This window comes from Ammospiza nelsoni, unplaced genomic scaffold, assembly GCF_027579445.1.
Source record: "Ammospiza nelsoni isolate bAmmNel1 unplaced genomic scaffold, bAmmNel1.pri scaffold_51, whole genome shotgun sequence".
In the NCBI taxonomy this organism is placed as follows: Eukaryota; Metazoa; Chordata; class Aves; order Passeriformes; family Passerellidae; genus Ammospiza; species Ammospiza nelsoni.
Genome location: NW_026683190.1, coordinates 2,050,544 through 2,061,803, shown reverse-complemented (window position 1 = coordinate 2,061,803; position 11,260 = coordinate 2,050,544).

Below are 11,260 nucleotides of genomic sequence, written 5' to 3'. Positions count from 1 at the left end.
GGGTTGGGGTTCGGCCTAGGGCTAGGATTTTTAAAAGCAGGAAGCCCTGAGTTCCAGGCACACTGGAGCTGTGAAAGGCATCCAAAAGGGAGTGCAAAAGTGCCACAACATGGCTGCTTTCACGGCTTTTTCCTTGGCAAGAAGCCTAACACCAGGCTGACATACTTTCCCAGGGTTAATGTTAGGCTTAGGCCTAGGGCTAGGATTTTTGAAACTAGGAAACCCTGGGCTCCAGGCACACTGCAGCTGTTCAAGGCATCCCAAGGGGAGTACAAAAGTGCAACAACATGGCAGCTTTCACAGCTTTTTCCTTGGCACCATCCCTATACCTAGGCTGATTTATCTGCCTAGGGTTAGGGTTAGGGTTCAGCCTAGGGCTTGGATTTCTTTAACCAGGAAGCCCTGAGTTCCAGGCTTACTTCATCTGCCAAAGGCATCCCAAAGGGAGTGCAGAAGTGCCACAACATGGCTGCTTTCACGGCTTTTCCCTTAGGAAGAACCCTAATACCCGGCTGATTTACCTTCCTAGGGTTACTGTTAGGCTTAGGCCTAGGACTTTTAAAACCAGGAAGCCCTGGGCTCCAGGCACACTGCAGCTGCAAAAGGCATCCCAAGGGGAGCGCAAAAGTGACGCAACTTGGCTGCCACCACTGATATTTCCATGAGACCATCCCGAACCATAGGCTGATTTTCCTTCCTAGGGTTAAGGTTTGAGTTACGCCTAGGGTAAGGGTCTATTAACCAGAAAGCCCTGAGTTCCAAGAACACAGCAGCTGCGAAGGACTAGCCAAGAAGAGCGCAAAAGTACCACAACATGCCTGCCTCCACAGCTTTTTCCTTGGGGACATGCCTAATTCCTGGCTGATTTGCCTTTCTCGTCTTAGGGTTGGGGTTCGGCCTAGGGCTAGGATTTTTAAAAGCAGGAAGCCCTGAGTTCCAGGCACACTGGAGCTGTGAAAGGCATCCAAAAGGGAGTGCAAAAGTGCCACAACATGGCTGCTTTCACGGCTTTTTCCTTGGCAAGAAACCTAACATCAGGCTGATTTACTTTCCCAGGGTTACTGTTAGGCTTAGGCCTAGGGCTAGGATTTTTGAAACTAGGAAGCCCTGGGCTCCAGGCACACTGCAGCTGTTCAAGGCATCCCAAGGGGAGTACAAAAGTGCAACAACATGGCAGCTTTCACAGCTTTTTCCTTGGCACCATCCCTATACCTAGGCTGATTTATCTGCCTAGGGTTAGGGTTAGGGTTCAGCCTAGGGCTTGGATTTCTTTAACCAGGAAGCCCTGAGTTCCAGGCTTACTTCATCTGCCAAAGGCATCCCAAAGGGAGTGCAGAAGTGCCACAACACGGCTGCTTTCACGGCTTTTCCCTTAGGAAGAACCCTAATACCCGGCTGATTTACCTTCCTAGGGTTACTGTTAGGCTTAGGCCTAGGACTTTTAAGACCAGGAAGCCCTGGGCTCCAGGCACACTGCAGCTGCAAAAGGCATCCCAAGGGGAGCGCAAAAGTGACGCAACTTGGCTGCCACCACTGATATTTCCATGAGACCATCCCGAACCATAGGCTGATTTTCCTTCCTAGGGTTAAGGTTTGAGTTACGCCTAGGGTAAGGGTTCTATTAACCAGAAAGCCCTGAGTTCCAAGAACACAGCAGCTGCGAAGGACTAGCCAAGAAGAGCGCAAAAGTACCACAACATGCCTGCCTCCACAGCTTTTTCCTTGGGGACATGCCTAATTCCTGGCTGATTTGCCTTTCTCGTCTTAGGGTTGCGGTTCGGCCTAGGGCTAGGATTTTTAAAAGCAGGAAGCCCTGAGTTCCAGGCACACTGGAGCTGTGAAAGGCATCCAAAAGGGAGTGCAAAAGTGCCACAACATGGCTGCTTTCACGGCTTTTTCCTTGGCAAGAAGCCTAACATCAGGCTGATTTACTTTCCCAGGGTTACTGTTAGGCTTAGGCCTAGGGCTAGGATTTTTGAAACTAGGAGGCCCTTAGCTCCAGGCACACTGCAGCTGTTCAAGGCATCCCAAGGGGAGTACAAAAGTGCAACAACATGGCAGCTTTCACAGCTTTTTCCTTGGCACCATCCCTATACCTAGGCTGATTTATCTGCCTAGGGTTAGGGTTAGGGTTCAGCCTAGGGCTTGAATTTTTTTTACCAGGAAGCCCTGAGTTCCAGGCTTACTTCATCTGCCAAAGGCATCCCAAAGGGAGTGCAGAAGTGCCACAACATGGCTGCTTTCACGGCTTTTCCCTTAGGAAGAACCCTAATACCCGGCTGATTTACCTTCCTAGGGTTACTGTTAGGCTTAGGCCTAGGACTTTTAAAACCAGGAAGCCCTGGGCTCCAGGCACACTGCAGCTGCAAAAGGCATCCCAAGGGGAGCGCAAAAGTGACGCAACTTGGCTGCCACCACTGATATTTCCATGAGACCATCCCGAACCATAGGCTGATTTTCCTTCCTAGGGTTAAGGTTTGAGTTACGCCTAGGGTAAGGGTTCTATTAACCAGAAAGCCCTGAGTTCCAAGAACACAGCAGCTGCGAAGGACTAGCCAAGAAGAGCGCAAAAGTACCACAACATGCCTGCCTCCACAGCTTTTTCCTTGGGGACATGCCTAATTCCTGGCTGATTTGCCTTTCTCGTCTTAGGGTTGCGGTTCGGCCTAGGGCTAGGATTTTTAAAAGCAGGAAGCCCTGAGTTCCAGGCACACTGCAGCTGTGAAAGGCATCCAAAAGGGAGTGCAAAAGTGCCACAACATGGCTGCTTTCACGGCTTTTTCCTTGGCAAGAAGCCTAACACCAGGCTGACATACTTTCCCAGGGTTACTGTTAGGCTTAGGCCTAGGGCTAGGATTTTTGAAACTAGGAAGCCCTGGGCTCCAGGCACACTGCAGCTGTTCAAGGCATCCCAAGGGGAGTACAAAAGTGCAACAACATGGCAGCTTTCACAGCTTTTTCCTTGGCACCATCCCTATACCTAGGCTGATTTATCTGCCTAGGGTTAGGGTTAGGGTTCAGCCTAGGGCTTGGATTTCTTTAACCAGGAAGCCCTGAGTTCCAGGCTTACTTCATCTGCCAAAGGCATCCCAAAGGGAGTGCAGAAGTGCCACAACATGGCTGCTTTCACGGCTTTTCCCTTAGGAAGAACCCTAATACCCGGCTGATTTACCTTCCTAGGGTTACTGTTAGGCTTAGGCCTAGGACTTTTAAAACCAGGAAGCCCTGGGCTCCAGGCACACTGCAGCTGCAAAAGGCATCCCAAGGGGAGCGCAAAAGTGACGCAACTTGGCTGCCACCACTGATATTTCCATGAGACCATCCCGAACCATAGGCTGATTTTCCTTCCTAGGGTTAAGGTTTGAGTTACGCCTAGGGTAAGGGTTCTATTAACCAGAAAGCCCTGAGTTCCAAGAACACAGCAGCTGCGAAGGACTAGCCAAGAAGAGCGCAAAAGTACCACAACATGCCTGCCTCCACAGCTTTTTCCTTGGGGACATGCCTAATTCCTGGCTGATTTGCCTTTCTCGTCTTAGGGTTGGGGTTCGGCCTAGGGCTAGGATTTTTAAAAGCAGGAAGCCCTGAGTTCCAGGCACACTGGAGCTGTGAAAGGCATCCAAAAGGGAGTGCAAAAGTGCCACAACATGGCTGCTTTCACGGCTTTTTCCTTGGCAAGAAGCCTAACACCAGGCTGACATACTTTCCCAGGGTTACTGTTAGGCTTAGGCCTAGGGCTAGGATTTTTGAAACTAGGAAGCCCTTAGCTCCAGGCACACTGCAGCTGTTCAAGGCATCCCAAGGGGAGTACAAAAGTGCAACAACATGGCAGCTTTCACAGCTTTTTCCTTGGCACCATCCCTATACCTAGGCTGATTTATCTGCCTAGGGTTAGGGTTAGGGTTCAGCCTAGGGCTTGGATTTCTTTAACCAGGAAGCCCTGAGTTCCAGGCTTACTTCATCTGCCAAAGGCATCCCAAAGGGAGTGCAGAAGTGCCACAACATGGCTGCTTTCACGGCTTTTCCCTTAGGAAGAACCCTAATACCCGGCTGATTTACCTTCCTAGGGTTACTGTTAGGCTTAGGCCTAGGACTTTTAAAACCAGGAAGCCCTGGGCTCCAGGCACACTGCAGCTGCAAAAGGCATCCCAAGGGGAGCGCAAAAGTGACGCAACTTGGCTGCCACCACTGATATTTCCATGAGACCATCCCGAACCATAGGCTGATTTTCCTTCCTAGGGTTAAGGTTTGAGTTACGCCTAGGGTAAGGGTCTATTAACCAGAAAGCCCTGAGTTCCAAGAACACAGCAGCTGCGAAGGACTAGCCAAGAAGAGCGCAAAAGTACCACAACATGCCTGCCTCCACAGCTTTTTCCTTGGGGACATGCCTAATTCCTGGCTGATTTGCCTTTCTCGTCTTAGGGTTGGGGTTCGGCCTAGGGCTAGGATTTTTAAAAGCAGGAAGCCCTGAGTTCCAGGCACACTGGAGCTGTGAAAGGCATCCAAAAGGGAGTGCAAAAGTGCCACAACATGGCTGCTTTCACGGCTTTTTCCTTGGCAAGAAGCCTAACACCAGGCTGACATACTTTCCCAGGGTTACTGTTAGGCTTAGGCCTAGGGCTAGGATTTTTGAAACTAGGAAGCCCTGGGCTCCAGGCACACTGCAGCTGTTCAAGGCATCCCAAGGGGAGTACAAAAGTGCAACAACATGGCAGCTTTCACAGCTTTTTCCTTGGCACCATCCCTATACCTAGGCTGATTTATCTGCCTAGGGTTAGGGTTAGGGTTCAGCCTAGGGCTTGGATTTCTTTAACCAGGAAGCCCTGAGTTCCAGGCTTACTTCATCTGCCAAAGGCATCCCAAAGGGAGTGCAGAAGTGCCACAACATGGCTGCTTTCACGGCTTTTCCCTTAGGAAGAACCCTAATACCCGGCTGATTTACCTTCCTAGGGTTACTGTTAGGCTTAGGCCTAGGACTTTTAAAACCAGGAAGCCCTGGGCTCCAGGCACACTGCAGCTGCAAAAGGCATCCCAAGGGGAGCGCAAAAGTGACGCAACTTGGCTGCCACCACTGATATTTCCATGAGACCATCCCGAACCATAGGCTGATTTTCCTTCCTAGGGTTAAGGTTTGAGTTACGCCTAGGGTAAGGGTTCTATTAACCAGAAAGCCCTGAGTTCCAAGAACACAGCAGCTGCGAAGGACTAGCCAAGAAGAGCGCAAAAGTACCACAACATGCCTGCCTCCACAGCTTTTTCCTTGGGGACATGCCTAATTCCTGGCTGATTTGCCTTTCTCGTCTTAGGGTTGGGGTTCGGCCTAGGGCTAGGATTTTTAAAAGCAGGAAGCCCTGAGTTCCAGGCACACTGGAGCTGTGAAAGGCATCCAAAAGGGAGTGCAAAAGTGCCACAACATGGCTGCTTTCACGGCTTTTTCCTTGGCAAGAAGCCTAACACCAGGCTGACATACTTTCCCAGGGTTACTGTTAGGCTTAGGCCTAGGGCTAGGATTTTTGAAACTAGGAAGCCCTGGGCTCCAGGCACACTGCAGCTGTTCAAGGCATCCCAAGGGGAGTACAAAAGTGCAACAACATGGCAGCTTTCACAGCTTTTTCCTTGGCACCATCCCTATACCTAGGCTGATTTATCTGCCTAGGGTTAGGGTTAGGGTTCAGCCTAGGGCTTGGATTTCTTTAACCAGGAAGCCCTGAGTTCCAGGCTTACTTCATCTGCCAAAGGCATCCCAAAGGGAGTGCAGAAGTGCCACAACACGGCTGCTTTCACGGCTTTTCCCTTAGGAAGAACCCTAATACCCGGCTGATTTACCTTCCTAGGGTTACTGTTAGGCTTAGGCCTAGGACTTTTAAGACCAGGAAGCCCTGGGCTCCAGGCACACTGCAGCTGCAAAAGGCATCCCAAGGGGAGCGCAAAAGTGACGCAACTTGGCTGCCACCACTGATATTTCCATGAGACCATCCCGAACCATAGGCTGATTTTCCTTCCTAGGGTTAAGGTTTGAGTTACGCCTAGGGTAAGGGTTCTATTAACCAGAAAGCCCTGAGTTCCAAGAACACAGCAGCTGCGAAGGACTAGCCAAGAAGAGCGCAAAAGTACCACAACATGCCTGCCTCCACAGCTTTTTCCTTGGGGACATGCCTAATTCCTGGCTGATTTGCCTTTCTCGTCTTAGGGTTGCGGTTCGGCCTAGGGCTAGGATTTTTAAAATCAGGAAGCCCTGAGTTCCAGGCACACTGGAGCTGTGAAAGGCATCCAAAAGGGAGTGCAAAAGTGCCACAACATGGCTGCTTTCACGGCTTTTTCCTTGGCAAGAAACCTAACATCAGGCTGATTTACTTTCCCAGGGTTACTGTTAGGCTTAGGCCTAGGGCTAGGATTTTTGAAACTAGGAAGCCCTGGGCTCCAGGCACACTGCAGCTGTTCAAGGCATCCCAAGGGGAGTACAAAAGTGCAACAACATGGCAGCTTTCACAGCTTTTTCCTTGGCACCATCCCTATACCTAGGCTGATTTATCTGCCTAGGGTTAGGGTTAGGGTTCAGCCTAGGGCTTGGATTTCTTTAACCAGGAAGCCCTGAGTTCCAGGCTTACTTCATCTGCCAAAGGCATCCCAAAGGGAGTGCAGAAGTGCCACAACATGGCTGCTTTCACGGCTTTTCCCTTAGGAAGAACCCTAATACCCGGCTGATTTACCTTCCTAGGGTTACTGTTAGGCTTAGGCCTAGGACTTTTAAAACCAGGAAGCCCTGGGCTCCAGGCACACTGCAGCTGCGAAAGGCATCCCAAGGGGAGCGCAAAAGTGACGCAACTTGGCTGCCACCACTGATATTTCCATGAGACCATCCCGAACCATAGGCTGATTTTCCTTCCTAGGGTTAAGGTTTGAGTTACGCCTAGGGTAAGGGTTCTATTAACCAGAAAGCCCTGAGTTCCAAGAACACAGCAGCTGCGAAGGACTAGCCAAGAAGAGCGCAAAAGTACCACAACATGCCTGCCTCCACAGCTTTTTCCTTGGGGACATGCCTAATTCCTGGCTGATTTGCCTTTCTCGTCTTAGGGTTGCGGTTCGGCCTAGGGCTAGGATTTTTAAAAGCAGGAAGCCCTGAGTTCCAGGCACACTGGAGCTGTGAAAGGCATCCAAAAGGGAGTGCAAAAGTGCCACAACATGGCTGCTTTCACGGCTTTTTCCTTGGCAAGAAGCCTAACATCAGGCTGATTTACTTTCCCAGGGTTACTGTTAGGCTTAGGCCTAGGGCTAGGATTTTTGAAACTAGGAGGCCCTTAGCTCCAGGCACACTGCAGCTGTTCAAGGCATCCCAAGGGGAGTACAAAAGTGCAACAACATGGCAGCTTTCACAGCTTTTTCCTTGGCACCATCCCTATACCTAGGCTGATTTATCTGCCTAGGGTTAGGGTTAGGGTTCAGCCTAGGGCTTGAATTTTTTTTACCAGGAAGCCCTGAGTTCCAGGCTTACTTCATCTGCCAAAGGCATCCCAAAGGGAGTGCAGAAGTGCCACAACATGGCTGCTTTCACGGCTTTTCCCTTAGGAAGAACCCTAATACCCGGCTGATTTACCTTCCTAGGGTTACTGTTAGGCTTAGGCCTAGGACTTTTAAAACCAGGAAGCCCTGGGCTCCAGGCACACTGCAGCTGCAAAAGGCATCCCAAGGGGAGCGCAAAAGTGACGCAACTTGGCTGCCACCACTGATATTTCCATGAGACCATCCCGAACCATAGGCTGATTTTCCTTCCTAGGGTTAAGGTTTGAGTTACGCCTAGGGTAAGGGTCTATTAACCAGAAAGCCCTGAGTTCCAAGAACACAGCAGCTGCGAAGGACTAGCCAAGAAGAGCGCAAAAGTACCACAACATGCCTGCCTCCACAGCTTTTTCCTTGGGGACATGCCTAATTCCTGGCTGATTTGCCTTTCTCGTCTTAGCGTTGGGGTTCGGCCTAGGGCTAGGATTTTTAAAATCAGGTAGCCCTGAGTTCCAGGCACACTGGAGCTGTGAAAGGCATCCAAAAGGGAGTGCAAAAGTGCCACAACATGGCTGCTTTCACGGCTTTTTCCTTGGCAAGAAGCCTAACACCAGGCTGATTTACTTTCCCAGGGTTACTGTTAGGCTTAGTTCTAGGGCTAGGATTTTTGAAACTAGGAAGCCCTTAGCTCCAGGCACACTGCAGCTGTTCAAGGCATCCCAAGGGGAGTACAAAAGTGCAACAACATGGCAGCTTTCACAGCTTTTTCCTTGGCACCATCCCTATACCTAGGCTGATTTATCTGCCTAGGGTTAGGGTTAGGGTTCAGCCTAGGGCTTGGATTTCTTTAACCAGGAAGCCCTGAGTTCCAGGCTTACTTCATCTGCCAAAGGCATCCCAAAGGGAGTGCAGAAGTGCCACAACATGGCTGCTTTCACGGCTTTTCCCTTAGGAAGAACCCTAATACCCGGCTGATTTACCTTCCTAGGGTTACTGTTAGGCTTAGGCCTAGGACTTTTAAAACCAGGAAGCCCTGGGCTCCAGGCACACTGCAGCTGCAAAAGGCATCCCAAGGGGAGCGCAAAAGTGACGCAACTTGGCTGCCACCACTGATATTTCCATGAGACCATCCCGAACCATAGGCTGATTTTCCTTCCTAGGGTTAAGGTTTGAGTTACGCCTAGGGTAAGGGTTCTATTAACCAGAAAGCCCTGAGTTCCAAGAACACAGCAGCTGCGAAGGACTAGCCAAGAAGAGCGCAAAAGTACCACAACATGCCTGCCTCCACAGCTTTTTCCTTGGGGACATGCCTAATTCCTGGCTGATTTGCCTTTCTCGTCTTAGGGTTGGGGTTCGGCCTAGGGCTAGGATTTTTAAAAGCAGGAAGCCCTGAGTTCCAGGCACACTGGAGCTGTGAAAGGCATCCAAAAGGGAGTGCAAAAGTGCCACAACATGGCTGCTTTCACGGCTTTTTCCTTGGCAAGAAGCCTAACATCAGGCTGATTTACTTTCCCAGGGTTACTGTTAGGCTTAGGCCTAGGGCTAGGATTTTTGAAACTAGGAAGCCCTTAGCTCCAGGCACACTGCAGCTGTTCAAGGCATCCCAAGGGGAGTACAAAAGTGCAGCAACATGGCAGCTTTCACAGCTTTTTCCTTGGCACCATCCCTATACCTAGGCTGATTTATCTGCCTAGGGTTAGGGTTAGGGTTCAGCCTAGGGCTTGGATTTCTTTAACCAGGAAGCCCTGAGTTCCAGGCTTACTTCATCTGCCAAAGGCATCCCAAAGGGAGTGCAGAAGTGCCACAACATGGCTGCTTTCACAGCTTTTTCCTTGGCAAGGAGCCTAACATCAGGCTGATTTACTTTCCCAGGGTTACTGTTAGGCTTAGGCCTAGGGCTAGGATTTTTGAAACTAGGAAGCCCTTAGCTCCAGGCACACTGCAGCTGTTCAAGGCATCCCAAGGGGAGTACAAAAGTGCAACAACATGGCAGCTTTCACAGCTTTTTCCTTGGCACCATCCCTATACCTAGGCTGATTTATCTGCCTAGGGTTAGGGTTAGGGTTCAGCCTAGGGCTTGGATTTCTTTAACCAGGAAGACCTGAGTTCCAGGCTTACTTCTTCTGCCAAAGGCATCCCAAAGGGAGTGCAGAAGTGCCACAACATGGCTGCTTTCACGGCTTTTCCCTTAGGAAGAACCCTAATACCCGGCTGATTTACCTTCCTAGGGTTACTGTTAGGCTTAGGCCTAGGACTTTTAAAACCAGGAAGCCCTGGGCTCCAGGCACACTGCAGCTGCAAAAGGCATCCCAAGGGGAGCGCAAAAGTGACGCAACTTGGCTGCCACCACTGATATTTCCATGAGACCATCCCGAACCATAGGCTGATTTTCCTTCCTAGGGTTAAGGTTTGAGTTACGCCTAGGGTAAGGGTCTATTAACCAGAAAGCCCTGAGTTCCAAGAACACAGCAGCTGCGAAGGACTAGCCAAGAAGAGCGCAAAAGTACCACAACATGCCTGCCTCCACAGCTTTTTCCTTGGGGACATGCCTAATTCCTGGCTGATTTGCCTTTCTCGTCTTAGGGTTGCGGTTCGGCCTAGGGCTAGGATTTTTAAAAGCAGGAAGCCCTGAGTTCCAGGCACACTGGAGCTGTGAAAGGCATCCAAAAGGGAGTGCAAAAGTGCCACAACATGGCTGCTTTCACGGCTTTTTCCTTGGCAAGAAGCCTAACATCAGGCTGATTTACTTTCCTAGGGTTACTGTTAGGCTTAGGCCTAGGGCTAGGATTTTTGAAACTAGGAAGCCCTTAGCTCCAGGCACACTGCAGCTGTTCAAGGCATCCCAAGGGGAGTACAAAAGTGCAACAACATGGCAGCTTTCACAGCTTTTTCCTTGGCACCATCCCTATACCTAGGCTGATTTATCTGCCTAGGGTTAGGGTTAGGGTTCAGCCTAGGGCTTGGATTTCTTTAACCAGGAAGCCCTGAGTTCCAGGCTTACTTCATCTGCCAAAGGCATCCCAAAGGGAGTGCAGAAGTGCCACAACATGGCTGCTTTCACGGCTTTTCCCTTAGGAAGAACCCTAATACCCGGCTGATTTACCTTCCTAGGGTTACTGTTAGGCTTAGGCCTAGGACTTTTAAAACCAGGAAGCCCTGGGCTCCAGGCACACTGCAGCTGCAAAAGGCATCCCAAGGGGAGCGCAAAAGTGACGCAACTTGGCTGCCACCACTGATATTTCCATGAGACCATCCCGAACCATAGGCTGATTTTCCTTCCTAGGCTTAAGGTTTGAGTTACGCCTAGGGTAAGGGTTCTATTAACCAGAAAGCCCTGAGTTCCAAGAACACAGCAGCTGCGAAGGACTAGCCAAGAAGAGCGCAAAAGTACCACAACATGCCTGCCTCCACAGCTTTTTCCTTGGGGACATGCCTAATTCCTGGCTGATTTGCCTTTCTCGTCTTAGGGTTGGGGTTCGGCCTAGGGCTAGGATTTTTAAAAGCAGGAAGCCCTGAGTTCCAGGCACACTGGAGCTGTGAAAGGCATCCAAAAGGGAGTGCAAAAGTGCCACAACATGGCTGTTTCACGGCTTTTTCCTTGGCAAGAAGCCTAACATCAGGCTGATTTACTTTCCCAGGGTTACTGTTAGGCTTAGGCCTAGGGCTAGGATTTTTGAAACTAGGAAGCCCTTAGCTCCAGGCACACTGCAGCTGTTCAAGGCATCCCAAGGGGAGTACAAAAGTGCAGCAACATGGCAGCTTTCAC